At 39.6% G+C, this 15,054-nt stretch overlaps 1 pseudogene; it reads left to right on the forward strand.

The window, feature by feature from the left end:
• The first annotated feature begins 369 nt into the window (after positions 1–369).
• On the forward strand, positions 370–13,624 carry LOC129403279 (craniofacial development protein 2-like; annotated as a pseudogene).
• Positions 13,625–15,054: the final 1,430 nt, after the last annotated feature.

Genomic DNA, 15,054 nt, shown 5'->3' on the forward strand with positions numbered 1-15,054 from the left:
ACATGGTTGTCCTTCATCTAGTGTTCTGCCTATTCTGTTCAGGAAGACATGAGTGAACAACTTGTAGATGACAGACAACAGGCAGATTGGGTGATAGTTGCCGATTTCGTGTATGTCTCCCTCTTGAAGAACAGAACAGTCTTGCTGGTATTCCACTGAGACAGAACATTTCATTCAGATAGGTAGCATGTGATGAGACGAACCAGTGTATTGATGATTACTGGTGTATTGATGATTACTAAACTATCCAGCCACCACAATGCTCCAGGCCAGTCTCTGGACCATGTGGCCAGATCAAAGCCACACAACACACCATAAGTCAATACCCATTTTCCATAATTCTCGCACCATATATGATGGAGTTCCAGTATGGTGTAAAACATGAGAACACTAATAAGGGCGATTGGAGGCTTTATTAAAAGCCTCCCTCCCTCTCGAAGAGCCCAGAAATCTACTCATGGCGTATTTGATATGCCCAAAAACAATAACAACCATGGACCTCATTTGCCTGTAACCGAAGGAGCCCACAAAGATTAGCAAGGAGAGGCTGAATATATCTCAGGGATGAACTAGAATCCTAAAACGAAGAAAGACTAAAATCACTGTTTGCACTTTCAATGCATGTACTCTGGCATTGGAAGCATCCATCGAGGACCTGATGGTGCAATCGCAGAAGATCAAGTACACCATTAGTCTAACCAAAATGTGAAGGCATCAATCATTTCGACACTGGAGAAGAACTATTCCTCGGAACATGCAACAACAGAGTTATCGGTTGTGTAGGTGTCCTTGTCAACACGAACTTGGCCATTATAATTGATTCAATCAAATGCCTAAGAACCCTAATCGGGAGATTACACTTGAATAGATGTAGCTCACTGCCTGCAGTCTCTATCTTCACTCTCTATGCACCAACATCCAACTACAATGAAGAAGAAATTGAGAAGTTCTACATGGAGCTGGAGAAATTCTATAAAGAAGACCACACCTTCTACAAGATAATTGTTGGTGATTTTAATGCCAAGATAGATCCAAGAAGGTTGCCCCAGGAACTCCACATTGGGATCCATGGCCTAGAATGGAATGATCAGGGTGAGAGACTGAGTTCTTCATGTCAACCAAGACTATCCATTGTAACTCACAGTTCCAGAAGGCCGAATCAAAACGTTTGATATGGGAGTGTCCTGGTGGACAGTTCCACAATAAAATTGACCACATCATATTCAATCGAACGTTTTGCCTGACCGATGCCTCTGATGTCCCAAAATTCCAAACGGGATCGGACCACCATCTCCTTCGTGCAAAATTCTACTTCACAGAGCAGGCAGAAAGTTCTTCGAAGTTTAAGTTTAAGAAGGGAACTCCCAGAATGACCACCAACTTGGAGCTCTTTGGCACTATTGCAGCAACGTGGGAAGATATCGTCGTTGACAACATCAGTGAGGAATACGATTGTCTGGTTTAGCACCTCCATGACTGCTTGAAGAATGGTGAGAGTGAAGAAAGTCACAGATGCCTGTCTTTGGAAACTCTCAAGCTTGTTTGCCACGTGGTTTGGCATGACACTCAGGTAACTACAAGATAACATCTGAGCTTGCAAAGCTATGCAGAGAAGCGATAAAGGAAGACCTCAAGGAGAGAAGAGCAGTAGTGTTGGCCTATGCAGCAGAAGCCAGGAAAAGTATTCGCAACGCTCGCCTGTTCTTCGCCAACTACAAGAACAAGATTAATACCCTCCAACATCCTGATGGATCTATCACATCTTCCATAAAGGCAATGCAGAGGATTATTCATGACTTCTACTCAGATCTATTTGACACTCTTTGACAGGCACATCCACCTGACCACATACCAAATTCTGCAGAATGGATATGTCATTCCCAAAGTCCTCCCTTCTGAAATTTGACATGCCATTTTCTTGGTAAAGACGCGTACAGCTCCTGGTCTGGACAAGGTCAGACCCAAGCACCTGAACAATCTGTCACCAGGAATGTACAGGGCACGCGTGTATATATAAGCATGTGTGTATATATACATATATATGCTCTAATAAAATATGTTATTGTATTTTGTGCCACATCTAGCTTTGTTCAATGCTTACTTTTGGTTCTGTGTTCATGGATCATTCTTATTGCTGTTCTGCAACTATATGTGGTTGTGCGGATTGATTCTCAGTTGATTTTGTTCAAGGCAAGTAACTTACTCACTGGTGTGTAAGGTGGCATAGCTGGATCAAATGTGAACTATAGTCTTATGTACATATATGTTTTTAGAAATCATATTTTCTCTTTGAGGCCAGGCCAAGTAACATTCCCTCCAATAGTGAAGAATAGTTTCTTTTCCCACACCCCAGCCAACATTTATTATTTTCATGTGTTTTGATATATTCCCTTTCACTGGTGTGAAGTAATTTACCATTGCCATTTTGATTTTTTCCCACTTATTCTAAGTGATAATGAATGCATTTTCATGTGTGTGCTGACCATTCCTATATCCTTTGCGGAAGTATTTATTTGTGTCTTCTCCAAATTTTTCAGTGGCATTGTTTGTGTTGTTTTGTTTTGTGAAATTTTAAATTGATTTTTAAAAATTAGTTTTCTTTTTATGTTGTATGCAGTTATCTTCTCCAAGCCAATGGTTGTCTTTAGCACACTTTATTTGTTATGTTTAAAAATTTCAACTTCAGATAGTCTCACCTGCTTATTTTTATTATTTTTATTTATTTATTTATTTATTAGTTTTTTAATGAAACACAGTGAGATACAATTACAAACTTACACACTTTCATGACTACTTTTTAGTCATACAATGGTTGAGTACCTATCCCTCCACCAGTACCCGTTCTCTACCACTAATATTCCCTCCTGCTGCCCCTTCATCTCCATCTGTTTCTGTGGCAGGCACATTACCTTTTACTCTCTCTCTCTCTCTCTCTCTCTCTCTCTCTCTCTCTCTTTCTCTCTCTCTCTTGTTTTGGGTGTTATATTTTGCAATATGGTACTAAGTGGCCATCATGTGTGTAATCTCTGGAGGGCTATGTAACCCCGTGTGGCTCTCTTTTGCTGCCCGTGTGTGGTGGACTCGGGCCACCCCCAACCCAGCACTGCCAATGCCATGGGCAGATGAAGGAGGAAACCAGGCCACTACACTGGTTGATGACAAGTTGCCATTTAGTCCATTCTCCCCACGCACCTGTTCCAGTTTCACTGAGCTCCACATTCTAGTTTCACACTACCTCTAGTTCCTGTCTCCTCCTATCTCTCACACTCATCTCTCCACTCTTCCTCTCACAGCCATGACTCTCGTCTCTCCACGTGCCTGCTCCTGCATTCCCCCCCCCTACATTCTGCTCCCTCTGTCCTTCTTGCTAGTATCTCCATGCTCCAAATTTCTGCCCTAGTCTCTCTCCCCATTCTCTTATCACATTGAGGGTAGACACCACACCCTGTCAGTAACACAACCGACATATAAAAAGCCCTTTCTGATTGCCAATTAGGTGCAAGGGAGGGAAATACCACCCAAAATTTTTTCTCCTCATCTTATTCCAATAACTTAATTGCCATCTTATTTAACATCTTAATTCTACTTCTTAATATTAGTTATTCTATATGGACACAGTAAGAGATACACTGAGCTTGTAGGGTGACTCTTCTGGGGATATCTCGCTATAGCTCTCAGACTACAGTGCTCAGTTCAGATTAATCTTTCATAACCTTAGCGTGGTCCTTATCTTGATGTTACATTTTGGATCGTGACAGAATTTTTCCATGACCATGCTCTTAACTTATAGTTAATTATTATGGCTCTTTGCCAATTGCATTGCCAGAGTAGCTCACTGCTTGCCCTGGGTCCATCCAGTCCCTCATCAGGACCCTGCTATTGGGATGCTAGGAAGTAAGGGCAACTGAAGCTTAAATTTAGAGAACAGATGCCCAGGAGTGAATATCATTCAGAGTCAATAAACTCCTAAGTTACAAAAGCATCACATTAACTGTTATCCTGTATCTATACAAAAAGGATATTACTCCATATTAACTATGCAAAGAACTTAAGAAGAGAAAAGCAAAATTTACAAGTTAACAGAGCACAAAGAAAGAGGTTACAAACAAACATAGAGGGATAGGAGCCCTGTGATGGGAGTAACACAGTAAACCTAAGCTCCCCGTGGAAAGGCAGAAAGGAAAAACTAATGTTATCTTGCAATCATGGTCAGTCCATAGACTAATTTTAGCACATATCGCCCATCCTGAATGAGCCCTCAAAGCACCATTTACTTGATAGTCCCTTCTCTATCTCAGTTGCCTTTCCCCCCAGCATGTGAGGCCATCTTCCAAGCCATGGAGCGATTCTCCTGGCCCATATCTCTACTAGCCTTGGGTGTTTGTCTCCCATTAATGTTACTTTATATTTCATAAATGAGTACAGTCATTCTATGTCTATCACTATCTCTTTCACTCATTTCACTTAGTATGATAATCTCCATGTTGATCTATTGATCCACTTATATGCAAATTTCATAACTTCATCTTTTATAACAGCTGTATATATATCATTTTGTAGCTGTACCAAATTTTCTTTATTCAATCATCTGTCTTCAGGCACTCGTGTTTTCTACAGATTCTGGCTATTGCAAATAGTGCTGTAATAAACATACAAGTACAGATATCATTTCTACTGTACGTTTTTGCATCTCCAGGATATATTCCCAGAAGTGTTATTTTTGGGTCAAATGGGAGCTCAATTTCTAATTATTTGAGAAATGTCCATATTGTTTTCCAGAAGGATTGAACTTGCTGGCATTGCCCACTAGCAGTGAAGGGAAGTCCCCCTTTTGGCACATCAACACCAAAACAGTTTATTTTGTTACTTTGGATGTGGGCCATCTCTGTGGTGTGAGATGATATCTCATTGTTGTTTTGATCTGCATCTCCCTGATGATTAGTGATGAAGAGCATTTTTATGTGCCTTTTGGCCAATTAGACTTCTTCTTTGAGAAAGCTTCTGTTCAATTCATTTCATCACTCTGATGGGATTGGATGTATTCTTCTTGTAGAGTTCAACCAGTGCCTTGTATATCCTTGATATGAACTCCTTATCAGAAAAGTATTGGGTGACTATCCTTTCCCGTTCTGTAGACTGTCTTTATATTCTTGTCATGTTTATTTTGAGGAACAGAAGCTTCTTAGTTTAAGATAGTCGCATTTGTTTATCTCTGTTTCCACTTGCTTGTTCAATGGTGTTTTGTCCTTAAAGATATATTTAGCTTCAATGCCGTGGAGGGTTTTGCCCAACTTTTTTTGACGTGCCTTATGGATTCTGGTCTGACGTTGAGGTCTTTAAACCATTTTGATCTTATTTTCGTGCATGGTGTTAGGTATAAATATGAGCCCATTGCTTTCCATGTAGCTGTCCAGAATTGCCATCACCATTTGCTAAAGAAGTTTTCCTTGCTCCAGTTCATGTTTCTTGCTCCCTTATCTAAGATTATATAATCATATATTTGAGGATGTGTGTAAGGATATTCCACTCTGTTCCATTGGTTTGCGGCTCTGCCTTTATTCCAATACCATGCTGTTTTAATTATTATCACTTTGTAGTAGAGTTTGAGGTTGGGGAAGGTGATGACTCCAATCTTTTTTCCACCAAGAATTGCTTTAGCTTTTTGGGGGGTTTGTTGTTGCGTACGAATTTCAGGAGTGTTTGATCAATTCTTTGAAGAATGACATGGGTATTCTTTTAGGTATCACATTGAATCTGTATAATGCTTTGGAGAGTATTGCCATTTTGACAATGTTAATCCCCCCAATCCATGAGCAGGGGATGTGTTTCTATTTTCTCATGTCTTCTTTTATTTACTGAAGTAGCATTTCTTAGTTTTCTTTGTACAGATCCTTTACCTCCCTATTTAAACTGACTCTGAAGTATTTAATTTTCTGAGGCATGATTGTGAGTGAGATTGCTTTATATATATATATATATATATATATATATATAAAGATTGATTTATATTTATATATTGCTTTCTTCTCTCTCATTATTTGCATATAGGAAAGCCATGAACTTTTGCGTATTGATTTTATAGCCTGAGACTTTACTATACAAGTCTATTGATAGTAGAAGCTTCTTGGTAGAGGCTTTAGATTTCTCTCTATATATTATCATATCACTTTCAAATAGTGAGAACTTGATTTCTTCCTTTCCTATCTGGATTTCTTGACTAGCTGCTATTTCAAGTACTTCCAGTACTATATTGAATAGAAGTGGTGAGAGTGGGCATCCTTGTCATGTCCCTGATCTTACAGGGAAGGCTGTTAGTTTTTGCCCATTGGAAATTATGTTTGTCACAGGCTTGTGGTAAATGGCTTTAACTATATTAAGGAACGTTCCTTCAATGCCCATTTTGTTGAGAGTTTTCATCATAAACAGATGTTGGATCTTCTTGAATGCTTTCTCTGAACCAATTGATATGATAATATGGTTTTATATTTTTGTTGATATGATGAATTATGTTTATTGACTTCTTTTTTTGTATATCAGATGTTTTTAATGGTAATGGTATATTTTTTATTTTAATTTTTTATTGAGTCACCATGTGGAAAGTTACAAAGTTTTCAGGTTTAAATCTCAGTTATACAATGCTCAAATACTCATCGTTCACCAGTGCACATATTCCACCACCAAGAATCCCAGTATAGCTCCACCCCGCACCCCCACACCCCTAACCCCCCCACGCCCCTAGCGCCCCCGCCTGTGTAACTAATAAATTTCACTTTACTTTCACATTGATTGCATTCAATATTTCAACAAAACTCACTATTATTGTTTGGAGAGTCTCTCCCCTAAAGTTGGACCTGCTGAAAAGGAAGCATTATATAATTTGTTATCCATTGCTGACGATGAAGAGGTATGAGGTCGAGTGACCACACTTAGCGGCCTCTCAGTTTTGGGTTTCTGTATTTTAGTAACAAAGTCCAGAGAGATATCTGCCAGAAGTTGCATCATTGGCAACTTGTACTTCACAGTTACAATATATTCCACATATAAGTGCAATCTTTCTATGTCTGTTTCTTTCTTTCTGACTCATTTCACTCAACATGATCCTTTCCATGTTGATCCAATTATATGCAAATTTCATGACTTCATGTTTTCTGACGGCTACATAGTATTCCATTGTGTAGATATACCAGAGTTTCTTTAACCAGTCATCTGTTTTGGGGCACTCTGTTTTTTTCCAGATTCTGGTTATTGTAAACAGTGCTGCAATGAACATAGAAATACATATGCCATCTCTACTATACCTTTTTGCCTCTCCAGGATATATTCCCAGGAGTGGTATTGCTGGGTCAAATGGAAGCTCAATTTCTAATTTTTTGAGAATCGTCCATATTGATTTCCAAAAGGGCTGAACCAGTCGGCATTCTCACCAGCAGTGAAGAAGAGTCCCTTTCTCCCAGCATCCACGCCAACACTGGTTGTTTTGTTTTTTGGGATGTGGGCCAGTCTCTGTGTGTGTGGTGTCCTTGTTTGCTTTTGGTATTAGGGAGATGTGAGCCTCATAGAATCTGTTTGGGAGGGTTTCTGTTTCTTTAATTTCCTGGAAAAGCTTGATAAGAACTGGCAATAGGTCCTCTTTAAATGTTTGGAAGAATTCGCTAGTGAATCCGTCTGGGCCTGGGCTTTTGTTTTTGGGAAGACTTTTGATTACCATTTCAATTTCCTTGATGTTAATAGGACTATTCAGGAACTCCAGGTCTTCTTGGTTCAGTCTTGGGAGATTATAGGAATCCAGGAATTTATCCATTTCTTCTAGGTTCTCTTGTTTTGTGGCATACAGATTTTCAAATTAGTCTCTGATGATCTTTTGAATTTCATTGGTTTCTGTTGCGATGTCCCCCTTTTCATTTCTGATTCGACTTATAAGTGTTCTCTCTCTCTCTTTCTTTGTGAGTCTTGCTAGTGGTTTATCAATCTTGTTTATTTTCTCGAAGAACCAGTTCTTGGTTTCATTGATCTTTCAAATTGTCTTTTGGGTTTCCATGTTGTTAATTTCTGCTTTAAGTTTTATTATCTCTTTTCTTCTGCCTGGTTGGGGCTCCTTTTTTTGGTCCTTTTCTAAGGTCTTGAGCTGTGAAGTCAAGTTATTTATGCGGGCCCTTTCTTCCTTCCTGAGATATGCTTGCAGAGCTATAAATTTTTCCCTTAAAACAGCTTTAGCTGCGTCCCACAGGTTCTGGTAGCTCGTGTCTTCATTCTCATTTGTTTCCAGGTACCTTCTGATTCCTCCTTGATTTCCTTCCTGACCCACTCATTGTTCAACATCGAGCTATTTAATTCCCAGGTGTTTGATTTATTTTTCTGCATCTGTCCATGATTAACTTCTATTTTCAGTGCATCATGGTCTGAAAAAATAGCTGGTACAATGTCTATTTTGTTGATTCTGTTGAGGTATGTTGCATGGCCCAGCGCATGGTCTATTCTGGAAAATGTTCCATGTGCACTGGAAAAGAATGTGTTTTCCCTTTTTTTTGGATATAGAGCCCTGTATAGATCTATTAGCCCTCTCTCTTCTATTTCTTCCTTTAAAGCCATTATTTCCTTGGTGAGTTTTAATCTTCTTGATCTGTCCAGAGGTGATAGGGTGGTGTTGAAGTCTCCAACTACTATTGTGTTGCCCACAATGTCCTTCTTAAGGTCTGTTAGCAGCTGTTGTAGGTATTTAGCTGGCCCCTCATTGGGTGCATACACGTTTAGGAGTGTGATTTCTTCCTGCTGTACACATCCCTTGATTAATAAAAAGTGGCCTTCATTATCCCTTCTAATCTTTTTCAACCTAAAGTTTACGTTGTCTGATACTAGTAAAGCCACCCCAGCTTTCTTGAGGGAGTTGTTTGCTTGCAGAATTGTTTTCCATCCTTTGACTTTGAGTCTATGTATGTTTTGGCAATTCAGATGTGTTTCTTGCAGGCAGCAGAATATTGGGTTGAGTCTCTGAATCCATTTTGCCAGTCTGTGTCTCTTAATTGGTGAATTAAGACCATTGACATTGAAAGAGATTATTGTCATAGGGTTTTGTGCCATCTTTCTGTAAATGTTTGTTGTGCTTGTAGGGGTTTTTCTTGTCTTATAGTAGCCCCTTTAGACCTTCTTTTAGGTTTGGTTTAGAGTCTATGAAATTCCTGAGTTGTTGTTTATCCACAAAATATTGTATAATTCCTTCCAGTTTGAATGAGAGTTTGGCCGGATAAAGTATTCTTGGTGAAGTGTTCATTTAATTGAGTTTTTTCACTATTTCCCACCACTGCCTTCGAGCTTGAAGGGTTTCCTCCGATAGGTCTGCTGTTAACCTAAGGGGTGCTCCTTTGTATGTGATTTCCTTCTTCGACCTTGAGGCTTGCAGTAATGTGTCTCTATCTGTTACATCCATCATCCTAACTATGATATGTCTTGGAGTTTTTCTGTTGGGGTCTATTTTAGCTGGTACCCTTCTGGCTCCTTGAATCTGGATGTCTTCATTGTCCAGCTCTGGGAACTTTTCAGCAATGATTTTTTTGACTGTGGCTTTTTCATTGGGGTTGGTTCCCTGTCCTTCTGGTAGTCCAATGATTCTAATGTTGTTCTTCTTGAATTCATCCCCTAGGACTCTAATTCTCCCTAGAGCTATTTTGAGGTCTCTCCCCATTGATTGTTGTTGCCTGTAGGCTGCCTGGAGCTGATCTTCAAGCTCACTGATTCTGTCCTCTGCTGCAGTCATTCTATTGTTGAGGGCACCCACTGAGTTTTTTAATTCATCTACCGAATCCTTTATTTGTGACATTTCCTTCTGTAGGTTTTTTCTTTCTGTTCTCATTTATTCCCGTAATTTCTCAGCTGTCTGTTGTATTGTTTCTGTGAGGTCCTCCTTTAATGTAACGAATACCTTGTCAAACTTTTGATTGAGTTGATTGAACATCTTGAGGATTTCACCTTTGAATTCTTTATCGGAGAGCTCCAGTTTGTAGGTAAGGTCTACTGATGCAACAAGACTCTTTTCTTCATCCTCCCCTTGTGGCGGGGATTTGCGCTATTTCTTCATATTGCTGAAAAAGGAAGCGGAGTAGTGGGCCGGCGCTGGAAGGTGATGAGGGTCTAGGTGGGCGTTGCTCAGAAAGGGTGGAGCCAGGGTCTGAGGAAGATGGTGCAGGGGTGGGGGAGCTGCAAGCGCAGATGGATGGCGCCCGTTCACTCCACTAACCTGAAAAAGGGAGCCTGATTGACTTCTTAATGTCAAACTATCCTTGCATCCCCAGGATGAATTCTACTTGGTCATGGTGTATAATCTTTTTGATAACTTGTTGGATTATATTTGCTACTATTTTGTTGAGGATCTTTGCGTCCATGTTCATCAGGGATATTGGCATGTAATCTTCTTTTTTGTGGTGTCTTTGTTTGCTTTTGATATTAGTGTGACATTTGCCTCTAGAAACTTTTTGAGAGTGTTTCTCTTTCTTCAATTTTCTGGAAAGGCTTGAAAAGAATTTTCAATAGCTCCTCTCTAAGTGGAAGAATTTGCTAGTGAATCCATCTGGACCTGGGCTTTTGTTTTTGGGAAAACTTTTGATAACAGTTTCAATTTCATTAATACTAATACATATTCCAATTCTTCTTTCACTCTTGGCAGGTTATAGAAATCCAGCCAGGAATTTATCCATTTCTTCAATGTTCTCTTTTTTCGTAGCATGCAGACTTTCAAAGTAATCTCTGATGATCTTTTGAATTTCTTTGGTTTCTGTTGGTTTCCCTTTTCATTTATGATTTGACTTATTAGAGTTTTCTCTCTTTCATTGTGAGTCTTGCTAGTGGTTTTTCAATGTTGTTTATTTTCTCAAATAATCAATTCTTGGTTTCATTGATATTTTGGATTTTTTGGGGGCTTCCATGTCACTAACTTCTGTTGTAAGTTTATTTTTTTTGTCACACCTGGCGATGCACAGGGGTTACTCCTGGCTCTGCACTCAGGAATTACCCCTGGCCGTGCTCAGGGGACCATATGGGGTGCTGGGATTTGAACCCGGGTCGGCCGCGTGCAAGGCAAACGCCCTACCCGCTGTGCTATCTCTCCAGCCCCTCTGTTCTAAGTTTTATTCCTTCTTTCTTTCTGCCTTATTTAGGCTCCTTTGGTTAGTCCTTTTCTTTTTTTATTTTATTTTATTTATTTATTTTTACAGTTACAGATTTATACATTTTTGTGCTCATATTTCTCCCTTACAAAGTTTGATAACCCATCCCTCCACCAGTGCCAATTCTCCACCACCAGTAAACCCAACATCCCTCCCCCCCTCCCCAGTCCCATCTGCCCCCGCCCCACACTGCCACTATGGCAGGGTATTCCCTTTTGTTCTCTCTCTCTGATAAGGTGTTGTGGTTTGCAATAAAGGTGTTGAGTGGCCATTGTGTTCAGTCTCTAGTCTATATTCGGCCCGCATCATCTTTCCCCCACATGACCTCCAACCACATTTTACTTGGTGTTCCCTTCTCTGAGTTGCCCAGAATGAGAGACCAGCCTCCAAGCCATGGAGACAGCCTCCTGGTACTTATTTCTACTATTCTCGGGTGTTAGTCTCATAGTCTATTATTCTATATTCCATAGATGAGTGCAATCTTTCTATGTCTGTCTCTCTCTTTCTGACTCATTTCACTTAGCATGATACTTTCCATGCTGATCCACTTATATGCAACATAAGAATCATGGGAGTGCCGGAACCACACGAACCAATCCCAATGAAAAAAACACCATTAAAGACATCATTGCTAAAAAATTCCTAGAGCTAGAGAATGCGGCCATCCAGATACAAGGAGTCCAAAGGGTGCCAGCTAAAAGGGACCCAAATAGAAAATCCCCAAGGCATATCATAGTCAGAATGATGGATGCCGTGGATAGAGACACAATACTGCAAGCAGCAAGATCAAAGAAGGACATCATATACAAAGGAGGTTAGTCCTTTTCTTAACCTGTGAGTTAAATTATTAATGTGGACTTTTCTTTCCTCCCTGAGAAATGCTGGCAGAGCTATAAATTTTCCCCTTCACGCTGCTTTAGCTGTGATTCATAGGTTCTGGTAGCTCGTGTCTTCATTATCATTTGTTTTCAGGTATCTTTTGATATCTTGCTTGATTTTCTCCCTGACGCACTCGTTGTTCAATATTGAATTGTTTAATTTATAGATGTTTGATTTGATTCTTCACGGTTGTGTCATTAACTTCTGTCTTCAATGCATTGTGGTCTGAAAAGATAGTTGATACAATGTCTATCTTCCTGATTCTATTGAGGGATATTTTGTGACCCAGCATATGGTCTATCTTGGGAAATGTTCTGTGTGCACTGGAAAAGAATGTTGTATTCTGTTTGTTTTTTTTTTTGGTGGGGGATGGAAGACCTTGTATACCTCAATTAGCCCTCTCTCTTCTGTATCTTCCTTCAAAGCAAGTAATTCCTTGCTGAGTTTTAATCTTATTGATCAATGCAGAGGTGTTAAGGCTATGTTGAAGTTTTTCAACTACTATTGTGTTGCTACCAGTGTCCTCCTTGAAATCTATTAGAAATAGTTTTCAGTATTTTTCTGTTCCCTCATTGGCTGTGTATATGTTTAGAAGTCTGATTTTGCCCTGCTGTACCTATCCCTTGATTATTAAAAAATGACCTTTGCTGTCCCTTCCAAACGTTGTCAACCTGAAATTTATGTTGTCAGATACTAGTTTGGCCACTGTGGCTTTTTGAGGGAGTTGTTTCTTGAAGGATTGTTTTCCATCCGTTGACTTGGTGTCTGTGTTTTCTCTGACTGTTTAGATGTGTTTCTTGTAGGCACCAGAATTTCGGGTTCAGTTTTTAAATAAATTTTGCCGTTCTGTGTCTCTGCATTGGTGCACTTTTACTATTGACATTAGGAGAGATTATTGTCATGAGGTTTTGTGCTGCTTTCTTTAGAGGTTTGTTGTGCTTGTAAGGGTTTTTCTTGTCTTACAGTAGCCCCTTTAGTCCTTCTTTTAAGGTTGGTTTTAAGTCTATGAAGTTCTTGAGCTGTTTTTTATTCATGCAATAATGTATCATTCTTTATAGTTTGAGTGAGAGTTTAGCTGGATAAAGTAATATTGTTGAGAGGTTCATTTCATTGAGGTTTTTCACTATATCCCACCATTGTATTTGGGCTTGGAAGGTTTCCTCCAGTAAGTTTTCTGTAAATCTAAGTGTTGCTCATTTGTATGTTATTTCCTATTTTGTTCTTGCTGCTTGTAGTATTGTGTCTCAATGCGTGCTATCTATCATTTTGATTATGAAATGTCTTGGAGTCTTTTTATTAGGGTCTTTTTTAGCTGGTTCCCTTTGGACTTCTTGGATCTGGATGACTGCTTTCTCCAGCTCTGGGACCATCTTGCAATGATATCTGTAACTGTTGGTTTTTATTGGGGTTACATCCTTGTCCTTTTGGTGCTCTAATGATTCTTATGTTGTTCCTCTTGTGTTCGTCCCTTAGGTCAGAGACTTCCCCTACAGCTATATTGAAGTGTTTCCCCATTGTATGTTGTTTCCTGTATGTTCTTTGCAGCTATCTTCAAGCTCACAGATTCTGTCTTTGGCTGTAGTCATTGAGTCAGTGAGTTGAGGGCATCCACTGAGGTTTTTATTTTATTTTTTTGTCACTCTACTTACCATATATATATATGTATATATATATTTATTTTTAATTAGTGAATCACCTTGAAGGTACAGTTACAGATTTATACAATTGTGTGCTCAAGTTTCCCCCATACAAAGTTCGAGAACCCATCCCTTCACCAGTACCCATTCTCTACCACCAGTAAACCAGGGATCCCTCCTACCCTCCCCAGTCCCATCTACTCCCACCCAACACTGACACTGTGGCAGGGTATTCCCTTTTTTCTCTCTTTAATTAGGTGGTGTGGTTTGCAATGAAGGTGGTGAGTGGCCATTGTGTTCAGTCTCTAGTCTATATTCGGCGCGCATCACCTTGGCCGAGATGGGTGGTTCTTGCAGTTCCATGAGTCTATTTTCTAGGTATGCTGCATCGGAGGCCACCTATTTATTTTTCTTTTTGTTAACTTTCCCAAAGAAATCATGTAATTAAAACCTTCTTTGATGTCCAGATGATGGCAAGGTCTTCTTATGTTTTCCACAATGCATTTTATGATTTTTGATCTGATCGCTAGATCATTCAACCACTTGAAATTTTTTTGGTGAATTGTGTGAGATAAAGATCTATTTTAATTTCCTTACAAGCTGTTATCTAGGTTTACTAGCACCGTTTTTAATTTATTTATTTTTTAATTAGTGAAACACCATGAGGGTTAAAATACAGATTTACATATTATTGTGCTTGTGTTTCCCTCATACAGAGTTCGAGAACCCATCCCTGCACCAGGGTCCTTTCTCCACCACAAATGAACCCAGTATCTCTCCCACTCCCCAAGTCCACCCCCCCCACACCCCACCTCTGTGGCAAACCTCTGTGGCAGGATATTCCCTTTTGTTGTCTCTCTCCTTTGGGTTTTGTGGTTTGCAATAGGGATATTGCATGGCCACCGTGTTCAATCTCTAGTCTATTTTCAGTACGCATCTCCCTTCCCAGACGAGATCTCCAACCACATTTTACTTGGTGTTCATTTCTCTGTCTGAACTGCCTTTTACTCCAGAATGTGAGGCCAGCTTCCAAGCCATGGAGTCACACTCCTCCTACCTATTTCTACTATTTTTGGGTGTTAGTCTCCTTTGCTGTTATTTTATATTCCACAGATGAGTGCAATCCTTCTATGTCTGTCTCTTTCTGACTCATTTCACTTAGCATGGTACTTTCCATGTTGAAGCACTTATATGCAAAGTTCATGACTTCATCTTTTCTAACAGGTGCATAATATTCCATTGTATAGATGTACCAAAGTTTCTTTAACCAGTCTTCTGTTTTTGGGCACTCGGGGTTTTTTCCAGATTCTGGCTATTGTAAACAGTGTTGGGATGAACAAATAAGTGCAGATGTCATTTAGACTATACTTTTTTGCTTCTCT

The sequence above is a fragment of the Sorex araneus genome, chromosome 1 (assembly GCF_027595985.1).
Source record: "Sorex araneus isolate mSorAra2 chromosome 1, mSorAra2.pri, whole genome shotgun sequence".
In the NCBI taxonomy this organism is placed as follows: domain Eukaryota; kingdom Metazoa; phylum Chordata; class Mammalia; order Eulipotyphla; family Soricidae; genus Sorex; species Sorex araneus.